We start from the raw sequence: 12,172 nt of genomic DNA on the forward strand, positions 1-12,172 counted from the left end.
AATGTATAGTTTGGGACCTAGGAAGGGCAATGACAATAACAATAAAAATCCTCATTTATGGGGCACTTTATCAAACAAACATCTCAAGGCACCACACAATAAAAAAACAAGAAAATGAAATAAAACAGAGCTGTGGGCTTGATTGAAGGGAAATCATTGATCCTTATTCCTAAAAGCATAATGAAAAAAAAATAAAGCCCCTTCATCTCTTGAGGTCTAGCATAAAAGCTAGAAATCTACTTCAGATGTCTAGTACTAATATCCTGAAGACAATTTCTTTTCTTGCTGATTCTATATTTGTTCTGGCATGGCACAGAATGGGATGCCTGAAACAGTACATTGAAACTGATTTGGAGACTATGGTTATTCATTATTACAGAAATAATGCCTTAAATTTCAGGAATGGTGCAAGAATTTAGCTCAGATAATTTCTGAGTCTTTAGCCCCTACTGTACGTGCTAGAAAGTGTACACCAACATCTGTTGTGAGAACCCTGAATGGAGTTAATTGTAATTATTTTATTATTTGGATTTTGAAGTAATGAATAATGTGCTTTCCTGAATAGAGAATATAATTGTTGTTTGCTTTTTCTCCCTCCACCTCCCTATTTCTAAATGTGTAATTCTTTGCACTGATTTTACTGGTTCCATTGGTAAGGAAATACTTGATCTGTAAGGTCCTGAAAAGTGTGTCAGAAACAATAACTGATACTTCTGAGCGTAAGTTAATATTTATTTTACTGCAACTGATGTCTGGAAAGAGCAATTCTATTCAGACAGAAAGCAAATACTGTTCCTGGACATCTAAGCGTGTCTCATTTATGCTTTTAGACAGCATGGACACTGTCTCACCAGCAGCTGATGCAATGGGAGCTCCAACCATATCCTCTGTCCATGGCTCAGAACTCTGAAATACATATGCTGTAAGGAAAAGAGCTAGAATGAAGCTCTGATGAGTAGTACCTCCAGAATGGCAACAGGAACAGTTATAGAGCTTCCTGCAATAGCAAATTGAGACCAGTGAGAAAGTAGACACTGACAGCTGAGTTCAAGTTTCTAAATTTTACGAGAAAAGTATATGGAGTCCCTTGGCAATGACCCCAAAGAACCTTCATCTTCCCTTCAGACAACCAAGAGCATGTTTCCTTGACAGGTAGCAACTGCTAAGGCAGAAATCAAAGCTTTGTTGGCTCAAAGCCTGTGCTTCATGATCTTCAGTACCATGAAACACAAAGAGACACACAAAATTGGCAGGACACTGAGTCCAGGCACTGCTACAGATTTTGTACGAGATTTTATGCATCATGATCACACAAAATCAGCCAAACCAAAACTGAATCAAGTGCTCCCTGAGGCTGAAGTTCAGCAGATTTGGCTTTGTATCTCAGTTGTGATACCAGTGCAGCTGGAAATGCCTGTGTTCTACCCAACTGCTACAAGCTTCCCATGTGCCTCTCCCTCAGATGTAGCATGGATTGGCAATCTATGAAAACCAACCTTTCAGATTGTTGAGATGGCTGTCTCAACCCTGAACTGATTGACAAAGAAGCTGTAGGAGTCTCTGCCAGTTCTTGAGAAAAACAAACAAAAAAAAAAACCCAAACCAGCTCTCATTCCCATGCTCAGTGGGATGTCTGTGTCAAATATCAGGTGCAATGAATAAGTAATAAGCTCAATAGAGCTTTCCATCAGTATCCTTTTCCTCAGGTTCAGCACTCATTGACAATTCTCCCATGTTTGCTTGAACAATCTGTTACCTTCAGACATCTTTATTTGTATGAACCCAGGCACTGTGTAGAAAAGATGCCAGGTGAACAAAGATGTCTGTGAAGTCATCACCACTGATTAGTTTCATCAAACTGATCAGTCCAGACTGCATTAACTCTGTTGTGTGAATTCTGAGCAGCACAGTTCAGTCCTAGAAACTGTTCACTAGAAACAGAAGAGAGACGATTATCCAGGCAAACAGTGCTTATGCCAGATGGCAGTCTAGAAAAAGAAGGTGGTGATCTGCACAAGAAGTACATTCTTTTGTTCAGCAATATGAAGCAAACATTCATACAGAAAAGCTTATAAATAGGTTTGACTTCTCCAAATTTGAAAATACCTTTTACTTCTATAGATATTAGCGGTACTTGCAAAAGAGCAAATGTGTTTTACTAAAGGTAGTAAATAAACATGCTTTTTTTTCCCCTTATGAAGACAGTTTAATCTCTAAGCAATTAATTTTTCCAAAAACTTTTCCTTTTACTCAGAGCATGCTGTAAAATGCTAATGCCTGTGGCTTTCAGCAAGTTTGTAATAAGCTTCTCTAAAAAAAAAGCAGTTGAATTTTATCTAGCTTGAGCTCAATGGAAAATCAGAAAGGAACAGATTCCTAAATGTATTTTCCATGAGTTTCAAATATTCAGTAAGCATTCATTAAGTACCCTTGCTGGAATACTAGTCACCCTCAAGAAGTACTGTGCTGACTGTGTGTACCAATAGTTGGAAATTTTACCTCTAGATCCTCTTCTGATCAAAATACAATTAACATGAACAAACTTCTATTAGCTTCTATTAACTTCAGTAACCTGTTAAAGGAGCTGTGTTGTGTTTCAAATCTCTGAAGGGGCTGTTCTCTAGCTCTGCATTGTTGCAAAAGTTCCATGGAGGTTTGTTTAGGGCATGGTCAGAACCATGGCAGGTATAATAAGAAGGGGTGCTCTCACGTTTTTACTGAGGCAGAATGATCATGAAGGAGCAGGTGCTGATTTACCTGTATGTCTTATTTGGCTTAGCAGTGGTGGAGCCAAAATACTGACAAGCAACAATCAGCCTGCATAGGCATGAGATATCAGCTGTTTTAGAGATGATGATTTGTTCATTTGTTTGTTTGGGTCTTTTTTTGAATTTGCACTGGGAAAAAAAAAACACTTCACTGAGGAGGTCTTGTATAATAAAATTCAGTTCGACGAAGTTCAGCCTGAGGCAGAAGCCTGAGTAAATTTTCAGTCATACTTTACATTATTTTCTTATGTGTTTACAGTTAATATACCTTCTTGTGGCTCACAAGTTATCACCTTATAGGACCATCAGAAAAAAAGACCATTTTTGCCCCGTTGGGTTTGACGGAGTTGTGTAAACATGTGGAGTTGCTTTTTACAGTTATTCACATCCTGCTGTGGTAGTCATACTAATCTGTTTGGCTGGAGAAAACATCACAAATTTTCCCTCCCTTAAGAAACAAACCTAAAATTAATAGATCTAATATTGTTCATGTTTAGTGATGACATTGTCAAAGACCTTTTTGGTTTGGGCTTGAAATAGAGCATGTGTGCATGCAACAGCTTAATCACAAGTCCTTTCCATTAATGATAGCTTAAATATGAAAGAGTCCAAGGACTTTCTGGCCCAAAAGAGAGAGCTGTCTTACATATATTTTGAGAAATCTACGTTTTAATAATCCTCTACTTTGAAAGGTAGAGATCCTTTGATAACTGATTTTAATTAAAGAAAGACTTCTACTTAAAACTTTATTAATGTCTTCTTTTAACACACCTCCTTTTGCAGCATATTTTAATGACAGTGAAATATATATGCAATGTTTATGATCTGATTTAATGCCATTTTTATATGAGAAAGTTACTGAAACATTAATCATGTTGCCTGTAATAAAAAAAAAAATTCCTGAAAAGAATCACAGGAGCAAAGACCCAGTCAGAAAGCTGTGGCTCTTTAATGTAGAAATATTTATTGTATGATGCTATTATGCTATTAAATTAATCACAGGGACTAATGTTGTAATTCTTTACCAAGGCCTATATGGGAGGAATGAGATTCTGACTAGGTGCATACAATACATGGGACTCTGTATTTGCATTTGAGTCTTACATAAAAACCGTATCTCAGAATGTTTCAAGGAGTTGAATACAGTTCAGCAAACTGACTACACAATGAAATGAATGCATTTCAAATTAATAAATTGCCATTTGCATATATAGTTGATAGAACAATTAAAGAGAGGATATCTAAGCAGTAGGTGCTGTGATACATGGCACACCTGTGAGAGCAGCCACTCGTAGTTTGGGGTTTAAAAGCCATGAGCACAGACTCTGGGGCATGTGGGTGTAGCAAGGAGGAGAGAAACGGAAAGCCAAAATATCTAAGAGTCCTTTGATCTTTCCCCAGGGAAGTGATGTATTCCCCAACACCGCACACGCTTAAGGTGCTGGGATGTGTATTCTAGGTCATACTTTGCCTAGAAAAAATTTGAACCAGGTGATCCTTCAGGTCCCTTCCAACCTGGTATTCTATGACTCTATGAACAAACTCTCATAATTTTTGTAGCTTTAGTTAATACCAGGAAGTGTCACCACTGGCACCAGTATAGAAGAACCAATAAGGGGAAAGAAGGATGGGTGTACACCAAGATGGAAATTTTTTATTTATTTTTTTTTTTTTATGCATCAATCCAACAGAACCTGTCAGCCTGCAGTGATGGCAAAGATACAAAATATGATAAAGCTTGGTAACCAGCATGTGTGATTGAACAAACCAATGAAGAGATAACATTTGAAAGCTTTACAGCTTGGAAAGCTGTTAGCAAGCTGGTGTCCCCTTCATCATTTTTAATTTTACTTTTACTGCCCTTCATTTGCTTTGACGGGTTGATGTTGCCATGGTGCAGTTGAAATTCTCATAAAAGTGCTGTTACCCTTTCAAGATGGCTATTTTTTCCTAGGGTTTATACCACATTTTATAGTTATGTCAGAAGGTTTACTTGGTTTATGAATTCTCCAAGCTCTGAGACTGCTCTAAAACTCTGGGTTGCAGTTCAGGTTTTGCCTTTTAAATTGTGAGATTTAACAACCACTACATCTATGTGTTATATCCCTACATAATTAGAAAACTCATCTTAAATGTATATTTTTTTGTTAATAAGGGTAAATAGAATTTTGGCTTGTCCCTCACCACTTGATCTGTAGTTTCTTTAACAAAAAATAAGGCATCTTTTCTGACTGAAGCCATGAGGTTCCTTTTTTATACTAATCCCCCAACTTTTAAATTATTTATCTCATGTGGGAAAATAATTTTAAAAGGTCTTTCTACTCCCTATGAAATACCATACCCAGTGTTCACAGAGATACTCTTATGCTTGCAGTGGAAGTTGATTCATGTCAGATGTGAATTGGTCCCATGGTGCTTTTTGCAATCATGATTAATTTCCCCTTTGCTTGCTCTGTAGCAATTCAGGTTAAGAATCTATGGAGTAAAACTCTTGCCAATGGTGTTGTGAGTTAAGCTGTTTGCAAGATGTTTTTTAAAAGAACCGTACACAGTTTGATAAACCTGAAAGCCTGTTAATCATTAAGAGCTGTGCTACATAACCCCTACTCAGTGTGAACAGCAGACCAGTTTCACAACTTGAGTGGAATTTTAGGGTGGGCAAGGATGGGAAGGGCAAGAAGAAACTTTTCTAGACTTTACATTAAAGCCTTGATAAATTGTTTAGGAAAGATGGGCAGTTGGTGAGATTTGTTCATGAATTGCCATTTCTTTTATTGTTTTGGAAGAGTTAAGTGCACTGTAGCTGGCTTTCATAGAAATACTGGTGCTAAAGGAAGGAAGGAAGGAAAGTTTCAGACACAACTCAACTGAATTGATATTTAATGCCTTCAGCACAATTAGAAGCAAAAATCAGAAGCTCTGATTTTGCTGTCTCTTCCGAAAAACCCTCCTGTAAGTCTCTGAATACTAAACAGTGTCATTAAGGGCAACACAATCTAATCCAGAGATGAATGCAAGTTGCACCGGGACATAATTTTTAGATAATTAAAGTTTGTGACCTGATGAGATCTGGTTTGGTCCAGTTTCTGGCACTAACATCAAATTAAATGAGCAAGCACTATTTATATGTCAAATAATAGTTAACAAGCAGACTGACCCGAAATTGGCATCTCCCTACTACAGGTAATATCAAGTTCGTCAGTTCTTGTAAGTACCTTGCTGGAACACTGTGTTGAAGAGCAACAATTAGATATAATTAATGACATTTTGTGGAAAACTAAAAATCTCAGATAACTACACCTCAGGAGACCTACACTGTACAATGTGTAGTCCAGCTTTAACTGAAAAAACAGCTATTATTAGTGCCTTTCAAAGCTTTGCTTTTATTTTCTTCCACTTACCTATTTTACACTATAGTGTACTTACCAGTACTGGCATATGCATATTATATTTGTATGTAGTACAAGGAGTGTTTTCTCACATATGACTGTGTTATAACCTCTGAGCAATAGGAGAACTCAGCTGTTTTTTTTTTTTCTGGATTTATTACACACTGAAGTAGTTTCCCCAAAATTTGAAAGATACATTTAAAACTTTGGAACAAAGCTTGTATTTGGAAGAAAACCCCAAAATAATAGAAAATTACATATAGGTATACGAGTCATCCAGCTATAGGTTTGATAAGGTCATCTGATTAAGGAACTTCTGTTTGCTCCCATTTGCACTTGTAATTTAGGAAGGAATGAAAGGGAAGTGAAAAACAAATGTACTTGATTCAAAGGTATTATTACAGCATTAGGTATTTTTTTCCTCCCAACTTAATAGGTTTGTTCCCATAACCCTTGTCAGCGTCCCCTGCAGCTCTATATTATTTTATTTTAGCTGAATGACAGTTTAAATGTTGTAATAATGATCTGTCTTTAAAACTGGTATCATTTTGGTTTGGTCTCTTGTTAAATACTTTCCTCCTTAATTGCCTTTTCATTCAACCAGAAGACTTACAATGCCAACCACAGCACAGCTGAAAAACAACTCATTGTATCAGTCACAGACTCTCATAATGGAGCACCTTAATAACAGCAACTTCTGTACTTCTTGAAGGCATGAGATAAATTAGGTTCAAAGTCCATTATTTGAACAAGGGTATCTGACTTATGGCAAATCTATCTGAAAGAGTATTGTAGAATTGTATTTTATCTTTAAGAAATGTGCTTTCTAAAAGTAAGATATTTACTTCTGTTGAAGTAAAGGATTTAAACAGAAGAATTTCTCTCTTATGTTTGTTGACTCATACTAGAATGATGAGATAGAACAGAGCCATACATCAAACAACCGATGTGAAAAACTTAGTGCTGCATTTTATTTCAGGAGGGAAGGCTGAGCACAGAATGCCCAATGGTTTTGCCAGAAGCATACTCTCTTCCTTATTTACCAAGCTATATAGACATTGAAGAAGGTGACAGCACTCTTAAGCTTTTAATATAGCTGGAAATTATGGATGTGCGTATTTACTTTTTCTTTCACAAAGAACATCACAATGGCAGTGCTGGAGACTGCGTTTCTCTGGCTCTGTAGAAGAGCTATAATGTAAAGGGAGGCAAGGCAGGTGTTTGGTGGACTTTTTTTTTTTTTTTTTCCTGTAGATGCCCCAGAAGTTTGTCCTCTTTGTCAAGTAAAGAACCAAGAATACGTGAAAAAAGAACTCTGCCTTTCTTCCCAGGCCTGTTTTTTGGGGAGATTTCCTTGCTGTGTAGTACTAATTAATTAACAAGTACCACACATAGTATTCACTCTGGTGGCCATTTTCTGAGGAGTTTTCTTAAGCATTGAACTGACACTAAGAACTCATTTTTTGGGTGCCTGTCAGGCATCAGCAGACAACCTCTGGGTTTTAGTATGACCTGGAAGGGATTCAGACTTACAGTTAAACATCTGGGAAATGCTATAATGCACTGAAATTTCCTGTACAAGTTCCTTTGGTTTTGGCTCAAATAACACAGGTTCAATCTTCTTATGTAAACACTTGCTCCTAATCTTTACCAGAATTGCCAAGAGGTCAGCCAATCCTTTCTTGATATTTCTTGATTCACAACTAGGACACAGATAAGATTTAAGTCAATCAATTACTATTTATACAAAGTTCCTTAAGGTATAAATGGAAATAAAACCTACTGTGATTTTTGATCCCATCTTACCAACCCCTTCATTCAACTGCCTCAGTGTCCATGGTCTCCTACTCCTGGGAGCAGGGCTATTTTGCTTAGATGATTTGGGGCAAAAGAAGACATTCTGTAGACTGAGTGCCATGCCAGTGGGATAAAGTGGAGACTTAAGAACAAAAGCAAGGTGAGTCAGTAAACCTTGTCTGCAAAAGGGTCAACTAGAAGTAGGATTTCACAACCATAATACTGTTAACAGTAGTTCAAGCAGCGCAGTTTCTCCTTGTCATGAATACAGAGGGCCTGCCTAAATAGGTGGAGACAATAGACCACTTAAGTCCTTCTGGTAAAGCATCTTTGATTCAGAGTAGTGGATATGTAATGTTATAGGCACTTACAGTGATTACTGGAAAATTCGCAATAGAAATTATGTATGTGGAAGCAGAGAGTGGGAAAACTGAGGAAACCCTTACAGCTGCTTCTCCAGGCCATTAAAGGTCCATAGCTATTGGATGCCTTTCATCTTTTTCTTTCTTGAATAAGGAAACAAAGTTCAGCTTTTTCCTAAATACTGGACCAGATGCTGTACTGCTGTCACACCTGCAGCACTGCTCTGTTTCCTTTGAGTTGCAGACACAGACTCCTGGCATCAGGATCTGTAAGGGAAATTAGTAGGGCTGTGCATCCAGGTATAAGTATTGCTGTTGTTGCAAGACATCTGACATTTAAGACTTTAGTATATAAAGCCACTTTGGGAACAGCCTTCCTGAGTTGCAAGAATAATTAACTGCTACCTTCTTGAGACTTGTGATTTGCATTACTACTCCCTTTAGTATTTCTCTATGCTTTGACTGCCCTCCCTGGTCAGTCTCTCTGTGTGCTTTCCACTGATTCAGGATGACAATGCCCAGCTAACACATCTCCTTGAATGTTGGTGCTTCAATACACAGAATTCTTCTGGCAGTAAGATCATCTTTTTGGCTTCTAAAAATGAATTTTTCCCAACCACAGTTTCAACTGATGTTTGGGACTGTTGCATGTCCTGGGGAGACAGATGCATCTTAGTCGGTACAAAATAGAATAAACATGAGATTTAGGTGAATAATGGCTTTCTGAACAAATTAAAAATATTTTGATGCCTGTTGCATTAGAGCTTGAGGAACAAACAGTTGTAAAATGAACATGGCCATTACACATGTCATGGTCTGCAGTTACAATGAGTTAGTCTGTAAGTTCCATGGCAGATTTCATGCAGAATCCTCTAGAATATGCCAGTAAAGACAGTTTCCAAGATGCAAAGATCTCCATAAAGATCATAACCTAATGTCTAGTACTTTGAAACATTCCAGTAGGTGTACTACTTTTATTATACTTTCATTAAGCTTATTTATGGTAGTAGAGGCTCTTTCCATGTTGTAGAAATGCTACCACAACAATTTTATGTGTTTATTGTTACTTTTTGAGTAACCCTTTTCTCAGAGAGAACTAAGAGGACTGTTGTTTTAGCGCATTTGGATACTGACAGTTTTAGCGGATCTATGATGTTATTGGCATAAGATTACTTCAGTAACTAAATATTTTACAATACTAAAACTTCTACTGGGAACTAATATCAATAATATAATTCAACACGAAAGTATGTGGCATCATGATGAGAATAGAGGCAATATCGTTGGAAAAAAAATATTCTCTAGGAAAAATATCACTAGCATTGATTTTCCTTAGAAAACCTCACAAACAAAGCATATTTGCCATATTTATGATATAGACCTCATCTTATGCTTTAACAGCATTCTGTCATCCTCATCCATATTAACTGAATGTCTCAGTATTGTAAATGGCAGGATTAGGATCACAGCAACAGACAAACATAGCGTCAGCTCTGCTAGATCTAGCCTTCTGTTTTATGTGCACATGGATGCTAATGTAGTAGGCCTCTGATCTGGAGGTTTATATGCTGGAAATAATAATGCTAGATTTGCTTGTTTGCCCAAAATATATGCTTCTCTGGGTTGTGACAGTGTTAGAGATTTTTGAGTTGATCAGAAGTACAAGTGTTTATTTTGCATGTTTTTGGTAGGCTGCTACAAACTAAGAGTAGGTTAGTCCAAACAGTAAATACAAGGAAATGGTCCTATTTCATTTTTGAATCCGAATTTGTTACATTTCTGAATCCTGGGATAGTAATTTTGTTCTCATATTTTCCTCTCCAGCTTCTATTGAAGTGTCTGGTTTTATATCCAAGGTTTCTCAGGATTGGAGTTTGGGGATCCTGGGAGTGTGTTTCAGGTGAAGATCTTTTTCTTGGAGGAAATTTATCATTAATAGCTGGGTGGATTCCAGTGCAGCTGAAGTGTCTGATACCAAGGTAAATGACATTGCTTAAAAATGATGGCCGTGAAATGCAGGTACATTGCAAATCACTCAGCTGCAGAGTCTTGGAATAAGAGCACTGCAGAGCTGATGTATGGACTGATGTTGCTATTTAATGTGGTTTCCCAGCAAACCTTTCATAAAATTCATGACTGTAGCTGACCTCTGTTACTGTGTTCCTCTTAGGGGAAAAAAAAAAGGCTATAACCCAGCTCTCTACAGCAGTGCACTGAATAGTGATGTGTGATGTGAAGCAAGGTGAGGGGAATCATGTTCACTTCACCACAGACACTAGAGGTAAGCCTGTAGTCAGTTGATTAAATGTCACAGCATATTCGACAGTCTTCTGGGCTGACAAGGCTCTATTCTGACCAGCTTCAAACTAGGAGACTGATTCAAATAACATTTTCTACCAGCTTAAACCACATTTCCTACCAGATTTACTCCATTGCCAGTGTTGCTTTACACCTATAAAGGTAAAAGCAGAACCAGCCATCAGCTTCCAGTGGGAAACATACAGCTTCTTCATGTTATAATTTCTACATAATACAAGACACTGCTTATAGTATGTCGCTTTTGTGTTAGATATAGTTATTTGGCTTCTGGTTTATGCATGGCTATGAGTGCTGATGTTTCCTGAAATCAGTAGTTCTGGCCTGTCCTATAAAATCTTAGCTTCTTGTGTAAGAACTGGTGTACCATTTTTTTCACTTCCACTATAGCTTACAGTCAAGGGACAGTTTGCTGATGCGTGTTAATGCAGCAGCCAGCTGAATCTGAGGCAAAAGGACTGGCTAATGTGGTGATGCCTGAGCCACCTCCAGAGAGGGCAAAACACAGTGCAGATGGTGCAGATGGTGAAAAATGTAATAGTAGAGGTGCTTAGGTACCATGAAAATGCAAAAAGAGGCAAATAGTATCCAGTCAGACAGATGGCATATTTAAAAGTGAGGGGAGACAGATGCTGAAGAAGCACTTGTTTTCTTCCTTCCTCTGTGTAAAATGGTATATCAAAATCTACCTCTCATTTCTACTTCCTTGTTTTTCAACTTCTCACCATCCTCAGAATACTTTAAATTACGAGAGCTGAGAAGGTATAGTCTTTCATATATGATTCCCGTGTTTTGGGAAATAGATTATTGACAGTTACCGGTACACGCCTTTGTCACTATCACCAACTAAGAATAATTTAGCCCTTTTGTTCCTTCAGATCAATTAATAAACAGATGTGTACATAATACTTTCATCCACGTGTGAATCTCTACCTTCCTGGGGAAAACTATTTGTGAATACAAATCAGTTGTGTGATATTGATACCCACACTATCACTAGAGCATGCCATGTAGCATTTGTTTCTCTAGGAGGGTGATGTATTGGTCCCTAAAGATCTGCAGCACAGTTGAGAGCAATTGCTTTTTTCTCCCTAACTCCACCTTCTCTCTGCCAGTGCATGTGTATGCAATGAGGAGGGTAAGGCAGGAAGAAGATGTAGAAAAGAGTATGTTCCCTTTGACCATGTTTCCTTAGAGGAAAGGAATATCACTTGTTCTAGTTCAGTGATGGTGAGTTAATGATATAGGATTTGCCTGTTGGACAATGTTTTTTTCAGATTAGCTCCCAAAGTTGCCCCCAGTAGTGATTTGGCAGTATGCCATGATAACTGCAAGTAAGAGCTTCCACAGTTCTATCCCATTTCTAGTCCAAACAAACTGTATGTATGGTAATATGGTGCAATAGTGTAAAAAGATTTACAATATAATTTTTTTTTTATTCTAGCTCTGTCTGGGCTATATAGTCCCTGCCTGTTTTATTTACTCCATAGCTATTCTTGTTTTGTAGCTATTTCCTTTTCTTGTAGTTCTAAGGTCAGTC

General features: G+C 37.6%; 1 long non-coding RNA gene across 1 annotated transcript; it reads left to right on the top strand.

Moving 5' to 3' along the window:
* The first annotated feature begins 9,988 nt into the window (after window positions 1-9,988).
* LOC134160651 (uncharacterized) lies at window positions 9,989-11,516 on the top strand. Its single transcript, XR_009963646.1, has 2 exons — window positions 9,989-10,597; window positions 11,023-11,516. It is a non-coding gene; the product is annotated as an uncharacterized LOC134160651 (long non-coding RNA).
* The last annotated feature ends 656 nt before the right edge of the window (window positions 11,517-12,172 follow it).

The sequence above is a fragment of the Pezoporus occidentalis genome, unplaced genomic scaffold (assembly GCF_034315485.1).
Source record: "Pezoporus occidentalis ecotype Australia unplaced genomic scaffold, CSIRO_AGI_Poc_V1 ctg101, whole genome shotgun sequence".
In the NCBI taxonomy this organism is placed as follows: domain Eukaryota; kingdom Metazoa; phylum Chordata; class Aves; order Psittaciformes; family Psittacidae; genus Pezoporus; species Pezoporus occidentalis.